General features: G+C 42.7%; 1 pseudogene; it reads left to right on the forward strand.

The window, feature by feature from the left end:
* The first annotated feature begins 2,964 nt into the window (after positions 1 to 2,964).
* On the forward strand, positions 2,965 to 6,463 carry LOC142243789 (forkhead activin signal transducer 3-like; annotated as a pseudogene).
* Positions 6,464 to 9,190: the final 2,727 nt, after the last annotated feature.

Below are 9,190 nucleotides of genomic sequence, written 5' to 3' on the forward strand. Positions count from 1 at the left end.
GAAAAAGAAACAGAAACAGAAGAAGGTAAAGACAAAGAACCAATTGATGACACTACAGACGACGACAGAAATGTGGAGAATGACAGGTGCCACAGCCCTACAGGCCAAAGCCCTGGTACAGAAGAAGAGTCCATGTAAAGAAAAGTAAAGTACAGCAAGTTACAGGTTACAGTTTGCAACGTTGAAAAGTTCAAGTATTTACCCACATGAACTTATGTGAGAAAACCTTTGCACTTTGAAAACATGGGCCATAGACTATGAACTGGCTATAGCCACAAACTCTCGCAGTGTTAATAGTTACCTTGAATGGTACCATCACCAGAGCTAGCCTGTTTAGGGGCCTGGCTCGCCTGTGACCAGCGAGCACGCCTGTTTATGGGGCCTGGCTCTCCAACACAAAGAGGGTACCTGGTCAGCACCAACTGTGGAGGCCGCCTCTACATCCTGCCAGAAGAGGCTGAAAGCATGGCTCCACCAGGCCAGGTATACCCTGAAACCACCAGACCAAGAAAGTCGCCTCTACATCCTGCCAGAAGAGGCTGAAGGCGCGGCTTCACCAGGCCAGGTATACCCTGAAACCACCAAACCAAGAAAGCCGCACCAGACCAAGAAAGCCGCCTCTACATCCTGCCAGAAGTGGCTGAAGGTGCGGCTCGACGGGAGAGGAAGATTGGAGGAAAGGTCTAGGGAAGCGGATGTCCCAGGCCTGGTTGCTAAAACGACCGGTGACCTGCCTTCTGAGAGGGTTTTGGATGGGTTAACGGACTTGTGGGTGGAGGGTGGTGATGTATGGTACCTGGTGGTTTTATGTTTTAATGTTTTATGCATTTTAAAATGTTGTCTTGCAGCCCAAGGACGTGCTGGTGATAACTAAGGGGGAATGTGGCACCCCTGACCTGGTCAGGCACCAGTGAGCACTGCTCCCATGCTGGGGGCAGTACAATACAGGTAATTATTATTATTATTTATTATTATAGCGCCATTTATTCCATGGCGCTTTACAAGTGAAAGAGGGTATACGTACAACAATCATTAACAGTACAAGACAGACTGGTATAGGAGGAGAGAGGACCCTGCCCGCGAGGGCTCACAGTCTACAGGGAATGGGTGATGGTACAATAGGTGAGGACAGAGCTGGTTGCGCAGTGGTCTACTGATAATGGTAATCCAGAAGGCTGACTGAGGTGTGACTACACAGGCGCATAGTAATCAGGTCTCACACATCTACCTTTGGGTGGACCCCTGGGGAACCCAGGAGGGGGCATGGCCTCCATCTCCACTCAAGGGGTGTGGTAGAGAGCCTGGTTGCTAGGTTGCGTAGGCAGACAGAGTAGTAAGGAGGGAGCTGAGTCTGAAGTGGAGCTCAGGGAGAGCAGATGCAAGGAGGAGACCTGAGGCTGCCACTAGTCAGACAACGTACGTGCAGTGACTACCAATGGGGGAGATTGGTCACCTGGTAGTGCCACTCGAAATCCACCCAAGGCTAGAGAGAGAAAAGGAGTGGCAGAGTAAGGGTACTGCCAGGGAGGTACCAGGCCCGCAAGGGTAACAGGTCCCAGTGGAGAGATTTATCCAATTTTCTCCTGCCAAACCTGCCAGTGGGGGCACTTCAGACCCACACCATACCACCACAGAGTCCGCAGCCACGTAGCAAAAAGAGGGCCCATAGTTCACAGGAGGCAAGCAGCCGGAGTGACCTGGTCCAGGCAACAAGCAAACGGGCCAAAAGAAGGGGAGAGAGGTATCAGCAACTTCCCTCGGCGACCCTAGCAGGGCTTCAAGTAGGGCTCACCATAAAACACACAGGGCTAGGAAGGTGAGTTGGTAGTCACCCTCATCAGCCAGCCGGAAGGATACCTGGTTCCAGCCTGGTTCATCCCAGCTACGCCCAGGTTACTCACCCTGCCATCAACTGTGAGTAAAAACCCTGAAAGACTGCCCGGACTGTGTTTTGAGTCATTCTGCGCCTTGTGGTTCCACACACCATTCACGTGAAGTCCCTGAAGGTAATGCACTGACACAACACCTGTGGGGCTTCACACTAGGGACAAAGAAACATCCAAAACTGTTCTTGGAAATGTGGTGTCCACAAGACAAAACAATAAATGCTCCTCATAAATTCACACTTCCTTAGAGGGGTTCAGTTTTTAGGAACATTCTCCCCCTGATATTCGCCATAGAAAATAATCCTCGGGTTCAGTGTAATCATCACACGGTCAATGAGGAGATTCCCCCACAACAGAAAAATGAGGAAGAGGAAGATAACACAGAGGTCTACTGAGGTGTGAAAAGGAACGTAAGAAATTAGGAAAAGAAACATTTAATATGAAACCTTTGAATAAAATTTTTAATACTACACCCCTATGTTTGCCTCTGGATGCCAATCGTAGTAAACCGGTATCCACACCGCCCCGTGTGGTCACCACTAACAATCTAATGCCCCTGAATAATAATGTAGATGGAAGGAGGAAAATCAGACGATAATGAGAAATGAAATAAAGTAACAAGAGTAAATCAAATCTAAATATATTCTAATCCAAATACATGAAATAATGGGATGGAGAGGAAAAAGCCAGAATTATAAATGTGGAAAATAAGATTTTACTGGATTATTTGTTATAATCTATAAGTAAAAGAAACGATTGATAATTTGAGGGAAAAAGTGACCATTTATTTATGTAACTCACAAAATGTAAGCTCTTCAGTCCAGAGCACAATGTGTTGCCCCTATGGGCTTTGTGTTTCCTTCTGGGCCTCAGCATTACCTATGCGGCTGATGATGAATACACACAAAGGGCTGCACTGTGTACACTCACTACATACATAACAAAAGATATATAAACCATGAATCACAGCCAAGGAGTGAGACTTTGCATATTCTCACTGTTATTGTGTTTATGGATCAGGGTCTTTCTATAGCAGTTGAGTTGATACCAGTAATGACCTCCATCTTGTGCTGGGGGGTATTAACATGAGAAAGCCGGAGGTGGGATGATCGGCTCTTATCAAGGCTCCTTCACTGGTCCAAGGTCACATCACATCTAATACTGGAATCTGTGAAGACGACAGAGACATGAACTCCAACCCCCAACCCTGGGAAACCTTCAGCATTGACCAGATACTGGATCTGGACTCCAACAGTGACGGAGCTCCAATAGAGAAGGACAGTGGACAGCAGAAAAATGAGAAAATGAAGAATTACCAGCGATACCCCAAACCTCCATATTCCTACCTGGCCATGATTGCGCTGGTGATACAGAGCGCCCCAGACAAGAGGCTGAAGCTGTCGGAGGTAAGAGAGCGACGATATAAAGGAGGAATGTTGGTGGGAATAGACTTAGGAGATCTAGAGGGGACAACAAAGCTTTCCAGTCTGTTCTCCTACTGTAATGTAATGTAATCTTCTAATACATATTATTACAGCCACAAACATCCAGGATAAAAGATGTAAAAGCTTCTTGCTGGTTCTTTCCCTTCCTTATGAAAGTTTAGTTAGGAAACAGGAATTCACAATTTAGGATAAAACGGTTCACTGTTATTAATAATTTTGGAAGAACTGAGTGTTTTGGGTTTTTTCTTTTTCAGATTTTGGAAAAGATTAGCGAATTCTTCCCCTTATTCAATGGAGAATATAAAGGCTGGAAAGACTCCATCAGGCACAACCTGTCCTCCAACGCCTGCTTCAGGAAGGTGAGGACTCGGGGCTGGAAGTTACTGGGGCGGAAGAGGAGATTTCTTTAAAGTGTAAGATGCGGCATTTTTAGTGATGAACGAATAGTAACTATTCAGGTTCGGATTATTCTTGAAGATATCACAAAAAAATGCTCGGGTCCCCTATTGACTTGCATTAAGTTCGTTATTTGTGACGAATACCGGAATAGAACTTTGGGATTTATTACGAATACTCCAAACTCGAATAGTTACTATTCATAGATTCATAGAATGATTGGAAGGGATCTTAAGGGCCATTGAGTCCAACCCCCTGCGAGTGCAGGCTTTCTTTAAATCATCTCAGCTATATGTTTATCCAGCTTTCACTTGAAGATTTCCATTGATGGAGAGCTCACTGCCTCCCATGGTAGCCTGTTCCACCCTCTGACTGCCCTTACTACCTCCTGTGGCTGCCCGTTCAATTCTCTAACTGCCCTCACTGTCAGAAACATTTTCCTAATGTCTAATCTGAATCTCCTTACTTTCAGTTTCATTCCATTGCTTCTTGTACTTCCTTGTGCTAGTGAGAATAGAGTGGTTCCCTCTGCACTCTGACTTCCTTTCAGATATTTGTAGACCGCTATTAAGTCTCCTCTCAGCCTTCTCTTTTGCAAACTAAACATTCATAGTTCTTTTAGCGGTTTTTCTTATGACATGGTTTATAGACTTTCTACCATCTTGGTTGCTCTTCTCTGGTCTAGCTCCAATATATTGATGTCTTTCTTGAATTGGGGTCCAGAACTGTACACAGTATTCCAGGTGGGGTTTGACCAGGGCAGAGTATAGGGCAATAATCTCTTCTCTTCATATAGATTCAATGCTTGTCTTGATACATCCCAGAATTTTGTTGGCCTTTTTAGCTGCAGCTCCGCATTGTTGGCTCATGCTGAATCTGGGATCTACTATTATACCCCAGTCCTTTTCCCCGGTGCTTTCACCTAGTTCTAGTCCTCCCATACTATAGATGCTTTTTACATTTGTTTGTCCAGATGAAGAACTTTGCATTTGTCCTTGTTAAACACCATTCTGTTTGCCGCGGACCATTGTTCGTGTGTCTAGATAATAATATTCAAATTGTCTCTCCAGTAAAGGAGACAAACTCTAGCACAGCGCCACCTATTGGAAGTAGCGATCCTAAAAGTCACAAGTGGATTTTTGACAATCCTTTGCAATATGACTCAGGATAATAATAATAATAATAATTTTATTCATTTATATAGCGCTATTAATTCCACAGCGCTTCACATACATTGGCCCATCATTGGTCATATTATAAGACAGTAGAAATGGGGAAAATAGAACAAATGCCTGTATATGGGTCACAAAGTAAGTTACATTTGTGAGGATCCGTCCTGTTCGGAGACTGAATAATAACCGGTCTCTAATACAAGTCCTGATAAAATTGCTGCATTTTACAATTGTCTTACATCGGATCCCATTTTCTGGACACTTTTCATCTCTGATACAGAAAGTAATTTCCTCGTAATTCCGATAGCAGATCCCAGGTTCTCCTAATAAACCTCGTCACACACAGCGCTGGATTTCTCCTCTAATGAGGCCGGACTTTTCTCCATCTCACGAAATATTTATGACACCACAACAATTTTTTAAGATCATAAATCTGATTTGCTTAATTTTATTTTATTTTTTTTTTAATTGCATTGTTTTCTATAGAATTTGGCATTATTTTAGGAGGTTTCACTTTGCTTTATAGTTTTTGAAAATCTCTATCCCCTTCACAATATAGTTGATAAATGCCCCAAAGACACTGATAAACTACTCAAAACTCCCCAGACATTTCTACCTTAGAGATGAGCGTTCCCCAGTTTTCCACCATTATCCACCGATTTCCCGATCAAAGCTTTCAGGATAAAGACATTACATTAAATGTGGAGCTAATACAAGTTTGATCTCATAGTACAAGAAGTGGAAACCTATTGAATGCTCCTCTTCTCCATGACTACCTATATACCGGCCCTGGAGCCGCCCTCCACATGTCCCATATAGCCGCTCTTCTCACATACAAAGTGTCCCCTCATTTCTTCTCTATGACCACAGATAGTAGAGACTTTATATTTCAAAATTAGAATTCTATTTCAATCATTATCTACATTTATTTCAGGTGCTGAAGGATCCGCACAATCCTCAGGCCAAAGGGAACTTCTGGACAGTGGATGTGAGTCGGATTCCTCCGGAGGCCATGATGATCCAGAATACGGCGGTCAGCAGACAGGACACCTACCCACATGACCTTGCCCCCTTCATTATCCATGGACATCCCTACAGGTCTTCAGATTACAACCCTCATCCTCTTCCAAACACAGAGCTCAACATACCAGGACAGGAATCTGCGGCTCAAGCCTCCTCCTCAGCTCCAGACCCCGCGTCCTGTTTTCCGACGATCCTGTGGCACCTTCCTGCATCCCATTCCAAATACGTTCCTTCTAATGTGGTTGCCCCTCCCAGTACACACCCGCTTGTCCTCTATCCCAACTTCCCATCCCTTCCCCTATATAAATATCCATCTCCATCATATTCTAATCCATCCATCACATCTTACTCAAATCCTCACCTCACACCTTATTCTAATCTTCCTTTCCAAAATCTCTCCAGTCTTCGACCCCAATTACCCCTCACCCCACGGCGCCTGGAATTTAATCCCCCTTTTGTAGCTTTACCACCCAACATATCGGTGTTTGATATCCCAGGATACTTGAAACATGCTGGGAATGTCCCTCAACAAGGTCCATGAAGGGAGCACCAAGGACACTTCACGCTTCTCTTGCATTTGTATATATTGTTTACTGTTTCTTGCGTTTGTTGTTTTTCTCTTAATAAACTGCTTTTCACTATAAACATTTATTATTCTGGGTTTTTATATGTAAATGTGAGCCGAACGTTTCCCCATGAAAATTAATGTCCCAGTTTGTCAACTAACTCTGTAAGACGCCGGTGTTAGAAATTTGGGGTCAATATCTGCATAAAACTCGAGAAGCGATTCTGTGTCTCCAAAAATAACCGGAGACTCCGAGATCAGTGCGGGGGTTTGTCTCTACATGTAGAACTCATGTTAGGCTCATGAAATATGGAAAATTTGTGGGATACAAAAAAAATAAAACAATGTATTAAAAACAAGACTGACCTAGAAATTAACACTGCACTAGATTTTAAATTTTATGTTATGAAAATCTGATAAAAAACACCATGTGCTATTGGTCGGTGCATGCACTCTGAAATATTTACACTTCTGTCTTACTATTTAATAAAAGAAAATTAAACATATATTTATACACACACACACACACACACACACAGATGCACACGCACGCACACACACATATACATATACACACACACACACACACACACAGATGCACTCGCACGCGCACACACATATACATATACACACACACACACACACAAACACATGTACGCACACACGCGCACACATGTACACACACACACGTTTGTATAGATAACACCTGAAGAACCGAACTGGGTTTGAAGCCAGAATAAATATTCTTTTTTCTTATAAAATATATTCTTTATTTTAAAAATTAAAAATAAATTAAATACTTTACAATAAATAGCGGGGACAAGCACAGAACATTCCTCCTTATTACATCATATAAGCACAAATTTACATCAAAGTTTTAATATGCAAAAAATGTTGTCAAAAAAAGATTTTTCAGGGTTTAAAGTGCATACAATAGTCGCTGTAAGCCACATTAAATGCAAAAAACTGGAAAATATATTCAACCAAATAATCCAAATGTTCCTGTATGCAGGTTGAAATAAAATATAGAATATGTATGTAACAGTGTGAATTACTATATATCTAAGTTCAGACAAACTTTTTCTCTCTACTGGCTAACACTGTACAAAGATATATTTTTTTACCTGTATATATCTAGGAAAATAATTTTCACAAATATCACCACTAGGGGTCAGTGTTGTAAGGCAAGAAGTCTGAACTAATGCAAATATAGTATATACAATGAAAAGTCACTGATATTTATTGCACAGCCCAGAAAACCATATTATTACAACCCAACAGAAAAAAGATGGGGAACCAGATAAAAATAAATAAATGTATTGCACAAGAAAAACAAGAATAAAGCATACTGCCAATCACCTGGAATAAATAAAGCAGCAATATATAGTGCTCAGTGCACCACCCTGAAGAGTTTGTCTGGTTATAAGGGACCAGATATAATAAAGTGCTACATGAAAGGCAGAAAAAATAGGAATATATTGCACAGACCCTGACTTATTGCACAAGGGAGACAACAGAAGGATACCAGGTATTGCAATAATCCGAAGTAAGGTAACCAGCCAGAATAGAAAATCAGGCTGAGGTAAAACCATGCAGCCGAGAAAAAAGACAGTGTCCGGCTGAAAATAATTACCGTGCAGGATGTGCAAGAGGAGAACCGATCGCCCTGACGCGTTTCGCCTGGCAGGCTTCTTCATGAGGGCAATAATGGGGTGTACAGAGGAGGATTTTATACCTCTCACCTCTGAGGCATAACGGCGCTCGTGTCCGCACCAACCAGTCCGGAAGTTCATGCTGCGGCGTTCCACGTCACCAGGAGAGGTTAAAAAATGCTGGCAGAGGGAGTAAGCGCAAATAGTCTTATCCTAAAAACACGGTCACCAAAGCTGCTGTAAGGATAGACTCACATGGTGCTGTTGTGAAAGTCCTAACCACTGTAATGGCGTAAGTAGGGCTGCAGCAGAACCCACGTGGAGATGCAGTTTACATTTAGAGAGAAAAGGGTTAATAAACTGCACTGCCGTAGAAAAGAGGATCCATGTAGAATAGATTTTGTCTACGCGTTTCAAAGCTTTATGGCTTCTTCCTCAAAACAAATCTTATACAATGACATGATCTGTGTTGATGAAGAAGCCATAAGGCTTTAAAACACGTAGACAAAATAATTTCTTCTGCATGGCTCCTCTTTTCTACGGCAGTGTGGTTTATTATTAACCCTTTTCTCTCCAAATTTGAAGTGCATCACTAATCATGACGAATATAGGACCTACATAATCACAAAGCTATTAAATTGCTCTTCACAAGGAGTAATTTATCATGTGGAATACATTGTGCCAAAATATATACCAGACTAATCACAAGCGAGCTGAAGATCAGGACCAGAAAGCACATTAGGGGCATCAAAAACTATTATCGTGGCAGATTGAAGTACCCTCAAAACCCTTCTTAGACATTTTAAATTAAAACACTGTCATGGCCAGCCCAATCTCCAGACCTGAACCCCAATGAAAACCTCTGAAATTTGATCAAGAGGAAGCTGGAGAGTCACAAGCCATCTGTTACGGGGGGACCGGAAGATTAGGACCAGGGGGTATATATCCCAGTCGCCAGTCGGGGCCCACCGTGCTCCAGATGGTAATGGAGCTGCTGGCACCCTGTGAGTTAGGCGGAGACTATACAGCTGATGTCTCAGGGATAACTTAG

This window comes from Anomaloglossus baeobatrachus, chromosome 6 (genome assembly GCF_048569485.1).
Source record: "Anomaloglossus baeobatrachus isolate aAnoBae1 chromosome 6, aAnoBae1.hap1, whole genome shotgun sequence".
Classification (NCBI taxonomy): Eukaryota; Metazoa; Chordata; class Amphibia; order Anura; family Aromobatidae; genus Anomaloglossus; species Anomaloglossus baeobatrachus.